General features: G+C 42.3%; 1 protein-coding gene and 1 long non-coding RNA gene across 2 annotated transcripts in view; one reads left to right on the forward strand and one right to left on the reverse strand.

Annotated features, from left to right (window-relative positions):
• The window catches only part of LOC143783071 (uncharacterized), a 35,067-nt gene extending 22,865 nt beyond the window's left edge, over positions 1 to 12,202 (forward strand). The window contains exon 3 of the long non-coding RNA XR_013217092.1: positions 12,070 to 12,202. This is a non-coding gene — a long non-coding RNA (uncharacterized LOC143783071). The remainder of the gene's footprint in view (positions 1 to 12,069) is intronic.
• TRAPPC9 (trafficking protein particle complex subunit 9) overlaps positions 1 to 22,164 on the reverse strand; it is a 576,113-nt gene that overhangs the window by 197,827 nt on the left and 356,122 nt on the right. The gene's annotated exons all lie outside the window — the stretch shown is intronic.

Genomic DNA, 22,164 nt, shown 5'->3' on the forward strand with positions numbered 1-22,164 from the left:
GTGAGTCCCTCATCTATTTTCATAGACTTCCATGGATAAGTAGTCACACTTGCATTCACTGGGAAAAGCCTGAGCAAGTAGTGTTTGACTTCTTTCCTTAAAGGAGCATTCCGATTGAAACACTTCATCTGTTCAGGTATGTCACTATAAGGCAGTGTTCCCCAATTCCGGTCCTCAAGAGCCACCAACAGGTCATGTTTTGAGGATTTCCTTAGTATTGCACAGGTCACTGAATGCTTGCCTTTCCAGGTGATGCAATTATCACCTGTGCAATACTAAGGAAATCCTGAAAACATGACCTGTTGGTGGCTCTTGAGGACCGGACTTGGGGAACACTGCTATAAGGGCAGGGGTTTCAAATCCCTTGTATGAAAGTCACGGTGGTTGAGGCACGTACTACTGCTCCACTGTCTATGGGACTGATGGAGGTTACCGAGCTCGGCACTTGGCTATAGATACATCAACAGTCCCAATTTTTGGTAGGGTTGGAGTTCTATAAAATTTGGCTAATGCCTATTTCGGGATCCTGGCTGGAAAGATTCTTGCCCTTTTTCATGATCAGTTGCAGCTTTTAATATCTGGATGAAAGATATAATAGAAGGCGCCGCGTGAGGCGTAGATACACGATTTATGCTTAGAACGTAGATCACAGTCAATATTTGGACACCTCGCCAATTTGTCTCCCGCTCACTGTCTAAATGTCTGTAATTCGAGGGAGACGTCTTCGCATTTTACGATTTTAAATGATAGAAAAGTTAAAAAAAAAGACATACAAAAACTCAGCAGATGATTTGTCAAGGCAGAAACAATTACCTGAATTCCCGGCTGGGGAGAATTTTGCATTCTCGCTTATTACTTCAGTCACTTTCATTTATCAGTTTAATTATCTTGGGTAGAAATTAGGCATAGTCGTGGTGCTCCTAAAATTTAATGGGTGGGGGCAACTATATTGCAAAATCAAAAGTATGAGTTGAATGCGTCATTAACCCTTTATAAAATTATCGCCCGCATGACGTGCCATAATCTATCACGATAAAAGACATTGCCCAAAACCGTCCAACCAAAATAACCAACGGGGGAAAAGGCCTTCCAAGACCCCCTAATTTTGCCAGTGATCCCAGAAGCTAAACCTGTGGTGTTCTGTCAAGAGACAACTTCTTCAATCACATAATAAAAAGGTTATGTGACGGTAGAAGATGACGGACCTCTCTACTCCTCCCCACAATCGGGCCCCCAATGAGCCAGTGCCAAATGAGGCGCTCACTCTGGCAAGCTTCCCGACATGGACAACTAATCATGGATCTACCGCCAGGACAGATACTTGGGCACCACCAGGAGACACAGTCAGGGCCAAAAAGAGGGCACTAGGGTGCGTTGGGATTCGTTTGATGGAAAAGAGTGGCATACAGTGTAATTCTTCTAGTCTAATGTTACAGAATAGTGATGAGTGAACGTGTTCGGATAAGGTTTTATCCGCCATGCTCGGGAGCTAACCATGTGTCTTCGGAGTGCTCGAATAATATGTTCAAGTCCCCGCACCTACATGTCTCATGACTGTGCAAGGATTCGGCGTGCTCAAACATATTTTTTAAGCACGTCGAAGTCACTTGGTTTGCACAGACCATGTTCAGATAACACCTTATCCCAGCACATTCGCTAGTCACTATTACAGAACTCAGCCTAATTGATTCTTTTAATTTTTAACAAATTTCAGATAATTTGCATTTATTACCAACGTCAATATAAAGTTTTAGTCGATTTAAAATTATTTTTATTGTTATGTTAGATCTCTAACTTGCAGTTGTCTCTGAGCTATTAGGTAGAAACTAACTGCTATGACGTCTTCCATACACTGCACACATAGACACGCGGGATTCCTGCTCTCCTCCCTATGTAGCAGATGATCAGAAGCAGCAGAAGTGGCATGGAGGATGATATACAGTAGTACTGACCAGTGCAACTGTGCATCCAGCTCTGGGGTTTGCTAGAACAGTAACTGTCTATCTTTCATTTTAATTCTCCTTACCTCTCTAGACTTCAATAGATTGGTTTAATCTGAACTCTCAGTGAGTGAAATGGATTTTAGCTGGGTTTTTTTTAAAGTTAATAATGAGTTCAGTAAACAGGAGGAGAAGTGGTAGATAAAAGGGGAAAGAAGCACATAAAGTTTATGTTTGCACGTACTATTTGAGATAGTAAAAGTTATTAAAACAATAGTGATCATTTCAAATCAGCTCCCATTTCATACGAGCAGACGTCAGACGTCAAAAATTGTTAATGGGAGAAGTAAAAATAAAAACTTATTTTTGTGAGTCGCAAGCTCCACATTTAGGTGATGACGTATGTAAAGCTACAAAACAGTAACATAAAATTTAATAGAGCAGAACGCTGTAAAACTAGCGCCCGAATGGAGGCAGCAATGACGGATCTGTACACAGGAGAAATGATTGAACATTATTAAAATATCTGTTCAGCACATGATACCTCCCAAGTCCTTCTTTCTGAGCGAAAAGCCTCTTCCAAAGGTCAGATGAAAAGATAAAAAAAAAAATCTAAACAGCGAAGTGGGGTGAGAGAACGAACGAGCTTACAAAACTGTGACCTTTCGTGCTGCATGCGGTCACGTCAGCCAGACAATGGGCAACTGGTTGTCAAGACAGGTTGTCACTGCGAGGACTTTCTATTTTCATGGAAGGTTTCATTATTGTGTCAATGAGGAGACATAAGATGCTGACACTGAAGGAAAATTACGGGGAGCGATTCCACAAGGATTTTCAGACGCGATCTAGCGGTGTTTTCTCACATGTACAAAACACTTCACTCCTTATGTGAAAGGACATATAACTGTGCTCTTTCGGAGCTGCTTGGTTCATGATTATGCCACCAGAGCTGCGAGATTACCTGTGACACTTGCTCTGAATTAGTAGTAGAAAAAGAACAGGGCTTGGAGTAGGCGTTAGAATGGTTCTTGACGTTGAACTCGATGGACACGGTCATCACAGTCATTACTGGTTCTTCAATACTGGTTAAGTCTAGTTACTGTAACAGAGCTGAGATGACCATAGAATAGTAGTCCCCAACCTATAGCTGTAGGAACAGTAAACCTAAAACTACCATCATTATAAAGGAAAAACTATCACCCTATTCTCCGAATCCCACCACACTCTAGTGAACATTATTCCATCTCATCCCAAACTGCAACATACTATGGTTTTTACCCCAGATCTAACCACTGGCAACTTCATTCCTCCTCCAAACAAGCAACAATCAAGGCCCATTTTTTAAAAGTCATCCCTTGATAGGTCCTCTTTTCCCAGGTATCTCACACCTTTTTTTCCTCTAAACTCCTTGAACACCATGCCCACCTTGAACGGTCTTTCCAACTCTCACACAATGTTATACTTGATATGCTACAATGAGACTTCCGGTCACAACAGTCTACTGAAACCACCTAAACCAAAGTCACTAACGACCTACTAACTGAAAATGTCAAACAACTTTTTGACTTGTCTTCTGTCTTGGGCACAGTGGATCACTCCATCTATTTACAATCCTTTCAATACTTGACATCGCAGACGTGGCCTCGCTTGGATTTTCTTGTTCATCAATAACCACATATTTACTATCTTCTATTCTCACCCCCCTCCCCATCCTTCATCTCACATTCTCTCTGTTGGTGTTCTTCAAGGCTTTAACCTTGGATCCCTACTTTTCTCCATCTATACCTTTGATCCTGGACTCCTCAAAGAATCACGTGACTTACAATACCATTTTCATGCTGCTGAAATTTAACTCTTTGGCCCAGCAGTTCTCTCTCTGCTGTCCAGAATGCCAGAGTGCCTACAAGTTATAACTTCTCCTCCAGCTTCCTTAACCTAAACTAGGAGAAAACTGGATTAATTATCTTTATCCCTCACCAGACTTAATTATAGTTAATGGCTTCACAATTTCTCCAGTCTCCAAAGTCTGATGTCTTGGAGCAACCTTTGACTCCAGCCTGTCCATAAAACCTTACTATGTCCTGCCACCTCTAACTCAAAACATTTCTCGAATCTGCTCCTTTCTGAACTTTGAACTAACAAAAATCTTTGTGCGTGCCCTTATTGTCTCCAGCCTAGACTCCTGCAACATCCTTCTCTGTGGTCTTCCATCTTGCATTCTTGTGCCATTTCAATCTACCCATAATGCTGAAGTCCGAATATTGCACCTCTCTGTCATGAATCCCAATGGCTAGGGATAGCAAGGGACAAGCAAAGTAATACAAAATATCGGACGAGCTCTAGGGTGATGGAACCTGGGCTGACCGCTGCCCTACGCCTGACAAACGCAACTAGAGATAGCCAGGGAGCGTGCCTACGTTGGTTCTAGACGCCACGCACCAGCCTAAGAGCTAACTAGTACTGCAGAGAAAATAAGACCTCACTTGCCTCCAGAGGAATGAACCCCAAAAGGTATAGTTGCCCCCCACATGTATTGACGGTGAAATGAGAGGAAGGCACACACATAGAGATGATATATATAGGTTCAGCAAATTGAGGCCCGCTGTAAACTAGAAAGCAGAACGATACAAAAGGGGTCTGAGCGGTCAGCAAAAAACCCTAATCAAAAAACCATCCTGAGATTACAAGAACCCATGTGCCAACTCATGGCACATGGGGAGAACCTCAGTCCACTAGAGCTACCAGCTAGCATAGAGACATAATAAGCAAGCTGGACAAAAAACCAAACAACTGAAAATCAGCACTTAGCTTATCCTGAAAGATCTGGGAGCAGGTAGGCAGGAACCAAACAGAGCACATCTGAATACATTGATAGCCGGCAAGGGAATGACAGAAAGGCCAGGTAAAATAGGAAACACCCAGCCTCTGATGGACAGGTGGAAACCAAAGGCCGCAACCCACCAAAGTCACCTAGTACCAGCAGTAACCACCAGAGGGAGCCCACAAACAGAATCCACAACACCTCTCTTCTTGATTCTGCCTTTCTTCTCTTCACTGGCTGCCCATTACCCGGACAATTTACCTAGGCCATCCATAACCTACCTCCTTTATTCATAATCTTCTGCTCCGTGTAATTTCTGGTGTCCATAAGACCTCTTTCTCACGTCTCCTCATGTCTGTTTCTCACAAAACAAAAACATTTCTCCTGTGCTGTCCCCATGCTCTGGAATTTGCTACCCCTTACCAAACTCTCTCCCATCTTTAAAATGTCCTAGCGCAACCTAGAAACCCAGTTATTTTCAGCAAAAATGATGTGGGAACAGACTATGTAACATTATTATGTCTTACATTTATCAACCACCGGTTAACCTATAATTTTCTTTTCGCTCAAAAATATCTCACTCAAGCGTATTTATATTTTTAATTTACTATGTGCTGGTGTATTCTTAGAAAACCATATGTTACCATATGGCCATATATTTTTACCCAATCATCAATGTACTCTAACTTGCAATGTGGTCATATGTTCTCAACCAACCATATATTAACTCGCAAGTCATAGATGATGGATGAGAACTTTGGATATGTGATTCCAGAACAGTCTAAGAAACATGACCATCTTATTAATACTTTTATTCTTTTTGATGATTTTAGTAACATTCCTCTTGATTTTCATTCGTCATTGAATCAAGACTCAAAGGTGACAAGGATTCTCCACCCAGGAAAAGATCAAGGAGAACTTTTTTGGAGCCCTGAAAACTTTTGAATGTGGTTCATAGACACAATTTTGTGTGTCCACAAAAGGGATGGAATATAATTGAGTCTAAGGCATTTTTAACGAAACTACAACACAAATCTGGATGTCGCACGTCAGAGAGAGCCAAATAAGCTACAAGATAAATCGGGTTTTGTCGCGTTAGCCGACATTTGGACAGAATTTCCAAAGGAGGCGCCGGACAAAGACTTGAGTGATCAGAAGAGACAACAATGATTTACAGATCTGCTGGCTACTGCTTAGCCACAGAATTGTAAAAAACAATGACTGGTTTCTTTTCCAACGATGCCAGTCACACTTGAGAGGTCGTAAATCCTACATAAAACCATTATTTGTTTATGATAAAACACCTAAGAGCACCGACAGGCGCCTCTTCGGATGGAGATACTACCATACGACTTACGAGGAGTTTGCGATAACGGATGCTGGTTCTACAAAAACAAAGTAACTATGTACCTGCTGAGAATAGGGAATTATTTTTAGCCGCCTTCGGAGTTTGTTTACTCCTATACATTTGTCTCCGTTGACTAATTTGTGCTTGCCATTCCGGTAAGCAAGTGTGAAATGCATCAGCAATTGCGCAGTTGTGAACAACATCAGAGGGATAGATCTGCAGCCGGACTGAGACAGGAATCTGAAAGTTTAAAGAGAGGATGAAGTACGATTATGTATGTGCAGCAGACTGAAACAAAACTGCACTACCTAATGATGCCACAAGGGGCGTAATCATACATTCGAAACTCCAGTATGTAAAATGAGGCGAGAGGCCAAATCTGGCAACACTAGGAGGATGTCAAAAAATAAAATAATAATAATAAAGCAAGGATAGGTTCTCGGCCACCCACCAAACAAGACCTGCAATCCTTTCTAGACTATACTCACCACTTAAAGGGAACCGGTCATCAGTTTTGTCTTATAACTAAAACGATAACCGTATTCAGCGCATGTGCTGCATTCCATAAATGCTTATATAGTCGCTTGACTCCCCCCAAAAACCCTGTATGTAAGCGCTGTATGGTAATCCGGTCAATCCAACCCAATGGGCCTGGTTTAGGGCCCCTCCATCCTTCCCTCCTGGCTGTTGCTCGCCATCCTCCTTCTTTAACCGACGTTTAAGATGCCTCGCATCATCCACATTGCCGGACGAAATCTTGCGCCTGCACACAGAAATCCTGACTCACGCCTGCGCACTATGCTTTGCCCTAATGCGGGCAGAGCCAAAAACATAAGTGCGCATGCGCCGGCAGCAGGGCAAAGCATAGTGAGCAGGCGCGAGCCGCAATTTGAGTGCGCAGGTGCAAGATTTCGTCGGGCAATGTCGATGACGAGAGGCGTCATCCACGTCAACTAAAGGAGGACGGCGAGCAGCAGAAGGTTGGAGGGATGAAGAGGCCGAAAACCATGTCTATCGGACTGGACCGACCAGATTACCATACAATGTGGGAGAACATAAGGTTTTTGGGCTTATACAGGGGGAATCAGAGGGTTATATAAGCATTTATGGAATGCAGCACTGGCGCTGATTACGGTGATAGTTTTAGTTGATATAGGACAAAATAGGTGACAGGTTCCTTTTAAGATCTCGTCAGAAGAGATGAAACACACAACCCTTAGTAGTTTTTCTTGCAAGTGCTAAAAGGAAGATGGCATATGGATATCAAAGAGGTATCTACCAGAGCATGACTAGGAACGAGTGATTCTCGCTTTGGCGGAGCCATTGGCACCATGAAACACAAGACTTCAATGAAGAAGAAAGGTAGCCAAGCAAGTCTTGCCCGGCAAAACCAGCTGCTTCTCAAGGGTTCCTATAGCAGAAAACATCTGATCACTGGACTGGATCAAGTTGTTTTTTTTTTTGTAAAAGCTTTGTTTTTGTAATAAGTTCTTCCTTTAAAATTAAGAAAAATCTGATCAATCCAGCAGCCTGAGACAGGAATGGCACGATGAGTCTTCTTCCAGGCTACTTTTCTGTCGGCACTGTGCCAGTCCAGCTCGATCAAGTTCTAAAGACTGGATATCTCGAGTAGGCAACAAACCTTTTCAATCAGCCTGATATCCTTGGAGACCACCAATCCTGGCAGTCAGCCATTGGTGAATATAAAAAGTCTAGTCCATCTAATCCCTTAACTGCTTAGAAGAGGGACAACAACGTTTCCACGTGAAATGCCTGACCAGGCAACTGTTAGAGGTAGAAAAGGAGGATCAACCACCAAGCTCCTCCGTGTTACACACCTGTGCAGTCCAGGGTATCTTGAGCTAGGTTTCTTTCCCCTGGGTTCACTGCCTTCTGCTGTGCTCCACGTCGGTTTTATTCAAGTTGCCCGACGAGGATCAATGACATAATCTCCCTAGGCCTATTTAAGGCCCATTTTCACACACCTGTATATTGGGATCGAGTTTGTAGACGTTCACATTTGGTGTCCTCCATCTTCTGTGCATACTGTGCTTTATTTGCTTCCATCCGTGCTGGGCTCCCCTTCATCCATCCTGCTGCTTCTGAGATTCTTGAGGGTGCCAAATTTTCATTGCCCACGTGGCTTCGAGCATGCTGCATCGACACCCAGGGTCCGTTTGCTGACCTGTACCTGGCCCTGGCTTAGAGGATACATCTCACCAGGTGAGCTTAAACTCTCTGTATACAAGGTGTTCCTCTAAAGGCCCAAGGTGCACAACCCAACTCTTGCGTCCAACCTCTTCGTGAGACGGTGCATCCAGTTTCGAGGACTGATACAGCACAAGTCATTTTACGACCACTTCTTACTTTTTGTCCTGCCTCTTATAGAGTACAGCTGAAAATGACCAATGGGATCTTCCAACTTTTACCTCAATCTGACATTTTACCAAACCTTCTATCCGAATGTTTTACCGTCTATGATGCAAATTGAATATTTCATATTTGTTATGGATTTTCTCAAGAAGAAAGTATTATTAGAACAGCAAAAAAAAAAAAAAAAACTTGGGAGACGAGGAAATTCTGCCTTAAAGAGCATAAATATTATAATGAAACGCATACATTGTTAGAGAATAATAGACAGCGCTGATCAGATCACATTAGGGCCAGCTGATCATTTCGCCTGTATATTTCCACAGCAACAGTGCTCCGGCTCACAGGCAGATTCAGCAAACGAATACAGCTTGTCAGGCCCAATTACTTCACTTTCCGTTCTGGGGGAAGGGGGGATGGGAAGACATTTAGGAGCAAAAAAAAAAGGACGCAGCATAAAAAAAAAAAAAAACAAAGAAAAAAAAACACTGAATTCCCCGCACCCGAATAAAGCCTTGGACCGAGGGTAATAACCAGAGTACGATTTCATCAGACTCTCGCAATCTGCAGATGTCATTTAATAGGAAGTTTTCTAGTTTACTCCCAGTTATTGGAGTTATGTCTTGTTAGGAGACGAGCGACTGTGAGACCAACACATGAAGCATCCAATGGCGGCAAGAAGAGATCTCTACAACGGCGTGAAATTATCAGAACATTCATAGGAAAAATGTATTCTCACACCGCAATGAATAACCACCTTCTGCTAAATCCAGAACACTCCAGACAAAAATATAAGGATATATTGTACACTACTTGTATATATCTTGTGCTATATCACTATTATACTCCAGAGCTGCACTCACTATTCTGCTGGTGCAGTCACTGTGTACATATATTACATTACTGATCCTGAGTTACATCCTGTATTATACCGCAGAGCTGCACTCACTATTCTGCTGGTGCAGTCACTGTGTACATACATTACATTACTGATCCTGAGTTACATCCTGTATTATACCCCAGAGCTGCACTCACTATTCTGCTGGTGGAGTCACTGTGTACATACATTACATTACTGATCCTGAGTTACATCCTGTATTATACCCCAGAGCTGCACTCACTATTCTGCTGGTGGAGTCACTGTGTACATACATTACATTGCTGATCCTGAGTTACATCCTATATTATACCCCAGAGCTGCACTCACTATTCTGCTGGTGGAGTCACTGTGTACATACATTACTGATCCTGAGTTACATCCTGTATTATACTCCAGAGCTGCACTCACTATTCTGCTGGTGCAGTCACTGTGTACATACATTACTGATCCTGAGTTACCTCCTGTATTATACTCCAGAGCTGCACTCACTATTCTGCTGGTGCAGTCACTGTGTACATACATTACATTACTGATCCTGAGTTACATCCTGTATTATACCCCAGAGCTGCACTCACTATTCTGCTGGTGCAGTCACTGTGTACATACATTACATTACTGATCCTGAGTTACATGCTGTATTATTCCCCAGAGCTGCACTCACTATTCTGCTGGTGCAGTCACTGTGTACATACATTACATTACTGATCCTGAGTTACATCCTGTATTATACCCCAGAGCTGCACTCACTATTCTGCTGGTGCAGTCACTGTGTACATACATTACATTACTGATCCTGAGTTACATCCTGTATTATACCCCAGAGCTGCGCTCACTATTCTGCTGGTGCAGTCACTGTGTACATACATTACATTACTGATCCGGAGTTACATCCTGTATTATACCCCAGAACTGCACTCACTATTCTGCTGGTGCAGTCACTGTGTACATACATTACATTACTGATCCTGAGTTACATGCTGTATTATTCCCCAGAGCTGCACTCACTATTCTGCTGGTGCAGTCACTGTGTACATACATTACATTACTGATCCTGAGTTACATCCTGTATTATACTCCAGAGCTGCACTCACTATTCTGCTGGTGCAGTCACTGTGTACATACATTACATTACTGATCCTGAGTTACCTCCTGTATTATACCCCAGAGCTGCACTCACTATTCTGCTGGTGCAGTCACTGTGTACATACATTACATTACTGATCCTGAGTTACATCCTGTATTATACCCCAGAGCTGCACTCACTATTCTGCTGGTGCAGTCACTGTGTACATACGTTACATTACTGATCCTGAGTTACCTCCTGTATTATACTCCAGAGCTGCATTCGCTATTCTGCTGGTGCAGTCACTGTGTACATACATTACATTACTGATCCTGAGTTACACCCTGTATTATACTCCAGAGCTGCACTCACTATTCTGCTGGTGCAGTCACTGTGTACATACATTACATTACTGATCCTGAGTTACCTCCTGTATTATACCCCAGAGCTGCACTCACTATTCTGCTGGTGCAGTCACTGTGTACATACATTACTGATCCTGAGTTACCTCCTGTATTATACTCCAGAGCTGCACTCGCTATTCTGCTGGTGCAGTCACTGTGTACATACATTACATTACTGATCCTGAGTTACCTCCTGTATTATACTCCAGAGCTGCATTCGCTATTCTGCTGGTGCAGTCACTGTGTACATACATTACATTACTGATCCTGAGTTACATCCTGTATTATACCCCAGAGCTGCACTCACTATTCTGCTGGTGCAGTCACTGTGTACATACATTACATTACTGATCCTGAGTTACATCCTGTATTATACCCCAGAGCTGCACTCACTATTCTGCTGGTGCAGTCACTGTGTACATACATTACATTACTGATCCTGAGTTACATCCTGTATTATACCCCAGAGCTGCACTCACTATTCTGCTGGTGCAGTCACTGTGTACATACATTACATTACTGATCCTGTACTGATCCTGAGTTGCATCCTGTATTATACCCCTGAGCTGCACTCACTATTCTGCTGGTGCAGTCACTGTGTACATACATTATATTACTACATACACATTGTACAATGCTTCAAAATAAATGTCAACTGTCTGATTACATTTTTCCAATTCTGTGTACACAGGTGCTGTTCAGACCAATGTGTCTCCATGGTGACAGACTACAATGAAGCCCTGTGTAGTCTGACCCTGCAGTCAGGTGTTCCTCTGCTTTCCTGGCCCTCTGGATCTGCTGTCTCTCAGTTATCAGGCCGATGGAGCGGAGTGACACATGATGGCACAGGTTATTTTTGTTGTCTGTATCCATGGAAACTCAAGAGGACTGCGAGAAAGCTGTAAACACAAAACGGTAGATCACAAGAAAAAACAAAACAAAAGTTGCCTAAGTATTGTTTAAAACCAAACTCTCAGTCTTTTTTTCCTGGTTGCTGCAGGTATTTAATGAGCATTATGCAAAACAAATGCTGATTTTCTCCAGGAACCGATCGGACCTTTAAAACCTGCAAGGCAAAAATAAATCAGGAAATGCAAGCTGGACGTATTCTACCTCGTTATGCAAATTTTAGAGAAAAAACCCATCATGTTGACCTTTTAAAATGCAGATTCTCAGCTTTCCCAAATCCTGTTACGAGACAAGGAAATAAATGGCATTTGTTGATTTTTTTTTTCCTCTCCAGATGAGACGGGAACGATGTTTCCAGCTCCGGCGCTCACAGATTAGGACGACAGTCGCCTCCTTATTCCTCCCGGGCCTGGAGCGCAGGAGACCACAGAACACCATGTCCGGCATCAAGTAAACATGTATCCTCTCTCATGGGCAGACGTGATGAAACGCGCGGGGACGGACCCACAGGAAAGCGCCGGCCATATGGCGACTCGTCTCATCGAACCAGGCTCCAGCTATCAATCAGATGTTAACGAGATGGATGACTTCCCCCAACGAGATACAAGAGCGGGATTCAATGAGCGTTCGGCATCGGTGAATGATTAGGAAACGGCTCCGCAAGAGACGACGCCGAAGATTGGGGGAGTAACGGAGGCGCCGAGAATGTTAGATGGAATCTCCGAAAAATTAGGGAAGTAATTAACATAGAAGAGCTGGAATGGTGAAGAACTATTGGCCCAAATAGACTTACCTGCAGTCCTATGTAAACCACATGTAAGACATCGCTTGAAGCAAAAATAATAAATCAATTTGCAATTAATCTACAAGTATCCCAGAATCAACAATCCAATTTGGTAGAATTATGTAATAAAACTGGAGCTCACAAGTTTAAGAAAGGAGATGTCTGCAATAGATGCCTTTCATTGTGTACAGCAGGGCCAGGTCAGGGGTCCGTGACTGCTAAGTCGCTGGTTTGGGGTCAATATCAGTTTATGGGTTTCTCCTGGGGTCTGTATTAGTCTGATGGAGTTTAGTCTGGGGTTTGTATTTGTAGTGATGGTTTAGACTGTGATCTGTATTATTTAGGAGGTTTAGTCTGAGGTTTGTATTTGTATCGGGGGTTCAGTGTGTGATCTGTATTAGTTTAGGAAGTTTAGTCTGGGGTTTGTATTTGTATCGGGGGTTCAGTGTGTGATCTGTATTAGTTTAGGAAGTTTAGTCTGGGGTTTGTATTTGTATCGGGGGTTCAGTGTGTGATCTGTATTAGTTTAGGAAGTTTAGTCTGGGGTTTGTATTTGTATCGGGGGTTTAGTGTGTGATCTGTATTAGTTTAGCAAGTTTAGTCTGGGGTTTTTATTTGTAAAGGTAGTTTTAACTGTGATGTATATTACCGTAGTTTAGGGAGTTTAGACTGGCGTTTGTATTTCTATCAAGGTTTAGACAGTAAACTATATTAGTTTAGGAGGTTTAGTCTGGGGTTTGTATTTGTATCAGGGGTTTAGCCTGTGATCTATATTAGTTTAAGGGGTTTAGCTTGTGGTTTGTATTTGTATCAGGGGTTTAGTGTGTGATCTACCGTATATTAGTTTAGGAAGTTTAGCCTGGGATTTGTATTTATAACAGTGCTTTAGACTGTGACCTAGATTAGTTTACGAGGTTTAGTCTGGGGTTTGTATTTCTATCGAGGGTTTAGTCTGTGATCTATAATAGTTTAGCAGGTTTAGTCTGGGGTTTGTATTTGTATTGGTGGTTTAGTCTCTGGTCTATATTTTGTTAGGTGGTTTAGTCTGGGGTTTGTATATGTATTGGTGGTTTAGACTGATCTATATTTTGTTAGAAGGTTTAGTCTGAGTTTTCTACTTTTATCTGGAGTTTAGTCTGTGATCTATAATAGTTTAGCAGGTTTAGTCTGGGGTCTGTATATGTATTGGTGGTTTAGTCTGTGACCTATATTAGCTTTGGAGGTTTAGTCAGTAGTGTGTATTTGTATCAATGGTTTGGACTGTGATCTATATTTTGTAAGGAGGTTTAGTCTGGGGTTTGTATTTCTAGAGGGGGTTTAGTCTCTGGTCTATATTAGTTTAGCAGGTTTAGTCTGGGGTTTGTATATGTATTGGTGGTTTAGTCTGTGGTCTATATTTTGTTAGATGGTTTAGTCTGGGGTCTGTATATGTATTGGTGGTTTAGTCTGTGGTCTATATTTTGTTAGATGGTTTAGTCTGGGGTCTGTATATGTATTGGTGGTTTAGTCTGTGACTTATATTAGCTTTGAAGGTTTAGTCAGTAGTGTGTATTTGTATCAATGGTTTGGTCTGTGATCTATATTTTGTAAGGAGGTTTAGTCTGGGGTTTGTATTTCTATCGGGGGTTTAGTTGTATTTGTATCGATGGTTTGGACTGTGATCTATATTTTGTTAGGAGGTTTAGTCTGGGGTTTGTATTTCTAGCGGGGGTTTAGTCTCTGGTCTATATTTTGTTAGGTGGTTTAGTCTGGGGTTTGTATATGTATTGGTGGTTTAGACTGATCTATATTTTGTTAGGAGGTTTAGTCTGAGTTTTCTACTTTTATCTGGAGTTTAGTCTGTGATCTATATTAGTTTAGGGGGCTTAGTCTGGGATTCGGTCTTGGGTTTTTATAAGGTTTAAGTAGTTTAGGGTGTGCAGTAGTTGATAAGAATTTCCGAGGTCTGTATTTATTAAGGTTATCTGTTCTAGGGTCTGAAAAAATGTAGAGGGTTTATTTTTGGGTCTGTATTTGTACAGTGTGCTTGTTTAGGACATCATCTCTGAGGTTTGTATTAGTTTAAAGAGCTTGACCTGAGGAGACTAAGTTTATATTGTCTGGTTTGGATTTAATTGTTGTTTTGGAGTTAGGTCTGGCATCTGTATTAGTTTTGGGAACTAGTTCAGGGTATCTGGTCTTGGGCCGTATAACTACAGTAGTTTAGATGGTTTGTTCTAGGATTTGTATAAGATTAAGGGATTTTAAGGTCTCTAATTGCTTAGTCTGAGGTCTGTATCAGTTCAGGTAGTCTTGTCTCTGATCTATTTTTGCCTGGGATTAGGTCTGGATCTGTATTAATTTTACAGATTTAGTCCCGAGTCTTTCTTTATTTAAGGCATCTGGTCTTGGGACTGTATACGTTTGGGTTTGTTCTCGAGATTGTGTTATTTTAGGTGAATATCTGTGATTGTTTAGGAGTCTAATCTTGGGTCTGCATTAGTTTAGGGGTCTGGTGTCAATTTTAGTGGAGGTCTTAAGTTTGGGATTTGTTTTAGATTAGGAGAATCTGTATTGGATATCTGTCTACTTGGAGTGGATATTTCTTAAAGAACTTAAGCTTTTTATTTTGAGGGTCCAGTTTCTGTATTAATTCTGGAGCTTGTTGAAGGGTTTGTCAAATTAAATCTCATACGCCCAAATAAGTAGGTGGGACGTGAGGGGGGAAATGTTACTGTTGATTCTCTTTTTATTCTCAGTTTGGACTGGTTGTCATTGCGTACGTTTACCTACAGTACACTTTGTTACCCTCTATTCATAACATTCATTAACCTCTGAGTAATTCTCCTTTTTGTTCCCGTTTACTTGCCTATAAATTAGTGAATCTTAAAGGCTAAACAATCACTGGCTCCTCATGGGTGGGAAAGTCGATGCAAATTAACTTATGGCATCAGCTTGCCACGCCCAGTAAATTACATAATCTTAAGCTGCACAATCGGAAGTTCATCAGAACACTCAGGATGTAGTCAAAGACTCGGGATCTGCAGGAGGTCAATTTAACTAATTTATCAACTCCTGGTCATTCCAAACACAGATTTCCATACAGTCTTAACCACTGGCATTCTCCTTGCCCTATCCTGATGGTAGGATCTACACCATGACGAGGACGTCGCCCATATTGCTGGATGTTCCTCGGTCCGTGCTGTGCTCATCGTGGACAACCCACATTTCCAATCAACGAAAAATACTTCACATGCCAGGTAGTATTTTAAAACACCTGTTGAAGCCCTCACTTAATTTCTGCACTTCGTACTTTTCTGCAGTGTTTTGCTTTTTACAAGGACAAATCAATATATTTCCTTGTGTAATTTGTCACAGAAGTGGAACACACACGGCAAGTGTGTCTCTAGGGCCCAATAAATCCATGGCTGACCGGTGACAAATAAGACATTTTTTTTTAGAACTTTAAGGTTGCGAAAAGTTTATGAGTCTTGTTGTTAATAGAAGCAAGTTTCTCTTTTGGTCCATGGTCACAGATGGATAATGGGAGAACATACAGCTAAAGGGGTCTGCTCTTCCCGTGTCTCCCTGCACTGTCTTCCTGCTGGGCTTGTGATGCACTCCTGTTTATACACAGCAGCCAATCAGAAGAAGAACAGCTCTAATGTGCAGCGGGAAAACAGCAGCCTGAACCAATGAGGAGGCAGTGGGTGTGGCTAAATCTACCACAGACTCCCTTTAGGCACTGCACCAAAGCTGGAGTCAGAGATCACAGCTCTGCTCTAAGGAGGTTTAGAGACCAAGGAGGAAACACTGAGGAATATAAATAGGTAATTGTCACCACCAAGTACTACTGATAAACATATAATGTAAGAGCTCTTGACAACCCCTCTTAAAATGTGGTCATGGATCACCAGCTCGCTCCCTATAAAAAGCGGAATTTGTTAGGGAGAACTAGGGTCAGCCAAATGTAGGGGACAAGTAGCATAATGTGGTTCATATTAATAAGTCTCGAGTCTGACAAAATGGGAGTTAATCGTATTGATAAGTCTTATTAATGAATCATATAGAACTGGCACTATCCCCTGATGAAGCATATAAACTAAGGTGGTCTTTATGTGTATGGTGGCTTAGTGGCTAGGACTATGATTTTATAGCATTGAAATGATTAAAAAAACAACGCAGGGCAATATCTGAAAGGAGATTGTATATTCCCCTCTGTGTTTTCAAGGGTTTCTCCAAGTGGTGTTGTTTTCTCCCACTCTCAATGTCCCAATTAAGTTCTACCATATTTTTTAGCTCTGTTAGAGGCTTCAGCCTAAATCTCTGAAAAAATTGGACAGAAGCCCCCTTGACGGAGCTCCCAACAACCTGCAAGACAAGAAAAAGACCTTTCATTATACTCACCTGCAGGGCGGTTCGGTCCGATGGGTATCGCTGGTCTTTGTCCGGCACGTCCCTTCTTCTTGTGATGCCGTCCTCCATCTTGTGGATGTCATGTCCCTACGTCATCCACACAGTCTCCCCGACATCGCGCACCTGCGCAGGCGTACTTCTCCTCTTGTAAATCAGGGCTGAATGGTGGTGGCCGTATCTCATATAGGGCATACTTCTAACTTCTTGTATATCAGGGCTGAATGGTGGTGACCGTATCTCATATAGGGCATACTTCTCTTCTTGTATATCAGGGCTGAATGGTGGTGGAAGTATCTCATATAGGGTATACTTCTAACTTCTTGTATATCAGGGCTGAATGGTGGTGACCGTATCTCATATAGGGCATACTTCTCTTCTTGTATATCAGGGCTGAATGGTGGTGACCGTATCTCATATAGGGCATACTTCTCTTCTTGTATATCAGGGCTGAATGGTGGTGACCGTATCTCATATAGGGCATACTTCTCTTCTTGTATATCAGGGCTGAATGGTGGTGGAAGTATCTCATATAGGGTATACTTCTAACTTCTTGTAAATCAGGGCTGAATGGTGGTGGCCGTATCTCATATAGGGCATACTTCTAACTTCTTGTATATCAGGGCTGAATGGTGGTGACCGTATCTCATATCGGTCAAACCTTTTGACAAGTGCACTATAAGGAACATGGACCTCATAAGGCTGATGAGCATCGTGGCTCAAGGACCCTATGATAACATCTTCTGGTAGAAATCATTTAGGGGAGGTCGGACAGAGAAGATATGAAGCACCAAAAAAAATCAAAGTTGCGAGCCAAGGCCTCCAACCACGGCCCTGAGCATAGAACATGTATTGCCTGGTACTCCAACTAGTTTTAGAACAGAAACGTCTACTACCTTTCGATCTGACTTCAGGAAGAGTCATTTTTGGGATGAGCCTTTTAAGAAACATGAAAATGTTTAGCAAGTCGTCAAGGTGATGAGACAACATCTCTGTGATCACCCCATAAGAGGGGCATCTGCACTGCAGACCCCAACTTGGAAGAATGTATCGAAGACGCAATAAACAAGTTCAACCAGCTCCCCCTTTAATTACAACTTAATTGTGCTCTGTTCCCAACGATTTATCACTGTTTTTTGTTAATTAAGACCTTTAATTGCTAATTCCTTTTGGCAGCCAGAGCCGTTTCTGTCAAACAATAACATAAGCATTGGCGCTGGCACCGAACAATGAGAAGACGGTGGGGTTTTCCAGCAGAACACTAGACTCTGAATGCCCCGTGCCCTCACTTCAATGCAGCCGAAAGTCAGTACCCCGCTGCGCGCGCCCGCCCTGTGCCGATACTTTTACTATTACAATCATATCCGAGGAGAACTCGCTGTTTTTCCGAACTCGAGGTGAAACAAAGAAAAAGTACAAAATAATAGGGGATGTATAAAGAAAAAAAAACAAAGCAGTATGGGTTGCTTTATTTATTTTGTAAGTTGTGCAGAATTACAGAAAGGCAAAAATAGAAGCAAAACAAAAGAGATGAAAAAAAAAAAAAGCTTTGGAGTTGCACCTACTACGCGGACATAACAGTACCGGTACCCGTTTGACCGATGACACCAACTTTTAAGAAACAGGACAACTACAAATATTTCTTTTTAGGTACAAGGAAAGGATAGTTTTTGCACAAGACTTAAAAAAGAAGTTAAAAAAGAAGAGGTGAAAAACAACAAAAACAAGAAAAAAAATGCAAAGTTTGGTCCAAAGTTTTTTTTAGAAAGTTGTGAAACTTTTTACTTATACAATAAGATACTAAAAACCACAAACTCTCCAAAACGTTCCGATTACTTTCTTGGCTGCAAAAATTTACTTTTTTTTCCTTGGAATATCATCTAGAAAACAAAGGTCGGAGGGAAGATGCAGAATAGACGGGTTTCTGTGCTACACGTCTCCGGTAGTGATAGAAATGAAACAGACGTTTCCCCCCCGTTCCATATTTATTTTTTATTTTGTTCATTTTCAGCCAAATTAAACCAGCGGATCATTTACCGGATCAGTGGTTTCCATCTGGAGGCTCGTATGGATGCTACACATACTGTATGTTGTTTCCATATATTCTCAACTGCAACAATTCAATTTGAAGGGTCTCTGTAGAGGGATCGCCTTAGGGGAGACCTCATCACCGATTCCTCAGATCAGGACCGCTACTTACCCTTCTATTACGGAGCCGGAAAGAAAGAAATCATTTTTTTTTTTTAATAGCATCTTTATTTCCTCGCGTCATGGTTATTGAGCTGCTCTATGATACAGAGGGAAAATGGGATGCTACGGCAAGTGAGCAGAGATAGTAAGGAGTCCATGACTCGTCTGTGAGCTGAACAGTGTGAACAGAGGCTTAAAGTGAAAGTCCACCTTTTACTATCAGCTTTTTATATCAAACATTCTATGTTTTTACAGATACATAATCATAAAAATAAAGGGGCTGAGCAAGACTGCTACTGATAACCTATTCTCAGCTTCGAAGGGGTCTGACCATCTTTACCAATTCAACTGTATAGAATCAGAGCTGCAGTACCGGAGAATGGCCACTACACAGTGTATGGAGCTGTTGTGTCCCGCCTCGGTGCAATGTACACTTCTAGTATATATATATATATATATTTGATTGTGGCCCGATTCTAATGCATCGGGTATTCTAGAATATGAATGTCCCCGTAGTATATGGACAATGATGATTCCAGAATTCGCGGCAGACTGTGCCCATCGCTGATTGGTCGAGGCAACCTTTATGACATCATCGTCGCCATGGCAACCATTATGACATCTACGTCGATACTGTGCCAGTCGCTGCTTGGTCGAGGCGAATTTGCGGCAGACTGAGCCCGTCGCTGATTGGTCGAGGCAACCTTTATGACATCATCGTCGCCATGCTGTGCCCGTCGCTGTTGGTCGAGGCCTGGCGGCCTCGACCAATCAGAGACGTGGGATTTCCAGGACAGACGGACGGAAAAACCCTTAGACAATTATATAGAGACGCGGGATTTCCATTATGACATCATTGTCACCATGCTGTGCCCGTCACTGATTGGTCGAGGCCTGGCGGCCTCGACCAATCAGAGACGCGGGATTTCCAGGACAGACAGATAGACAGAAAGACAGACAGACAGAAAGACAGACGGAAAAACCCTTAGACATTATAGATATATATATATATATATATATATATATATATACGGTATATATAATTTATTTCTTTTTTGAAGAGGGGCAATAAATTGTGAAATATTTCAATAGCTTAGAATTGTGGCAATACCCATTATGTTTATATATTATTTTACAAGTGGGCTTATTTTTTTAGATTTTGTACTTTTATTTATTATTTTCCAAATTAATTATTCTCTTCTTTTAGCCCCCATAGGGGACCTAATGATTTGATGGCTGGTATAATGCACCGCAGATGTTTTCTTAGGAGGCCCTGCCTCTTCCTATTTTCCTGTATTGCAATGCAGTTGTTGTTGGAAGGAGAACGGAGGACATTACAGGTCGGCGTATACCATGATTAAAGAAGAAAATATGTTACCAGGGAAAATTGTCATATTGAGATCGAGAAAGTGATCTTGCTGCAATACTGAAGTATCAATCCTTACCAAGAAGTCAGATTTAGGCCACGCTCACTATTTGGTCAGTATTTTACATCAGTATTTGTAAGACAAAACCAGGAAAGCAACAATCAGAAGAAAAGTATAATAGAAACCCGTCACCACTTCTGCATTTTTCTTCCACTCCTGGTTTTGGCTACAAATACTGATGTAAAATACCTAAATGTCTGTATGGAGCTTGTGCAATAGGCACAGTCATAGGGAACAGATAAGGGTCTTTCCCAAACTGTTCGCACAGCATAGCCTCCAATATGCAGCGTGAACCCCTACATAGCTTACTATATACAGCATGAACCCCCACATAGCCTCCTATATACAGCCTGAGCCCTCACATAGCCTCCTATATACAGCCTGAGCCCTCACATAGCCTCCTATATACACTATGAACCCCCACATAGCCTCCTGTATACAGTATGAGCCCTCACATAGCTTCCTATATACATCATGAGCCCTCACAAAACCTCCTATATACAGCCTGAGCCCTCACATAACCACCCTATATACAACCTGAGCCCTCACATAACCTCTCTATATACAGCCTGAGCCCTCACATAGCCTCCTATATACACTATGAACCCCCACATAGCCTCCAATATACAGCTTGAACCCTCACATAGCTTCCTATATACATCATGAGCCCTCACAAAACCTCCTATATACAGCCTGAGCCCTCACATAACCTCCCTATATACAGCCTGAGCCCTCACATAGCCTCCTATATACACTATGAACCCCCACATAGCCTCCTATATACAGCCTGAGCCCTCACATAGCATCCTATATACAGCATGAACCCCCACATAGCTTCCTATATACAGCCTGAGCCCTCACATAACCTCCCTATATACAACCTGAGCCCTCACATAGCCTCCTATATACACTATGAACCCCCACATAGCCTCCAATATACAGCGTGAACCCTCACATAGCTTCCTATATACAGCATGAGCCCTCACAAAACCTCCTATATACAGCCTGAGCCCTCACATAACCTCCCTATATACAGCCTGAGCCCTCACATAGCCTCCTATATACACTATGAACCCCCACATAGCCTCCTATATACAGCATGAACCCCCACATAGCTTCCTATATACAGCCTGAGCCCTCACATAACCTCCCTATATACAACCTGAGCCCTCACATAACCTCTCTATATACAGCCTGAGCCCTCACATAGCCTCCTATATACAGCCTGAGCCCTCACATAGCCTCCCTATATACAACCTGAGCCCTCACATAACCTCCCTATATACAACCTGAGCCCTCACATAGCCTCCTATATACAGACTGAGCCCTCACATAGCCTCCTATATACAGCCTGAGCCCTCACATAGCCTCCTATATACACAATGAACCCCCACATAGCCTCCTATATACAGTATGAGCCCTCACATTGCCTCCTATATACATACAAATATTCCATACACATGGAAACACACAAACACCACATACTCACCTGGCTCCCGTTCCTCCGGGGCTCTGCTCCTTTACAATGATTCTACACAGCAGCAAGATGAAATGACATCATCGTGTCTGCTGTGTCACACGCTGATTGGTGGAAGATGGAGTCGGCGGCCCGTGGGCCACTGTTTCAGCCCTTCTG

This window comes from Ranitomeya variabilis, chromosome 6 (genome assembly GCF_051348905.1).
Source record: "Ranitomeya variabilis isolate aRanVar5 chromosome 6, aRanVar5.hap1, whole genome shotgun sequence".
In the NCBI taxonomy this organism is placed as follows: domain Eukaryota; kingdom Metazoa; phylum Chordata; class Amphibia; order Anura; family Dendrobatidae; genus Ranitomeya; species Ranitomeya variabilis.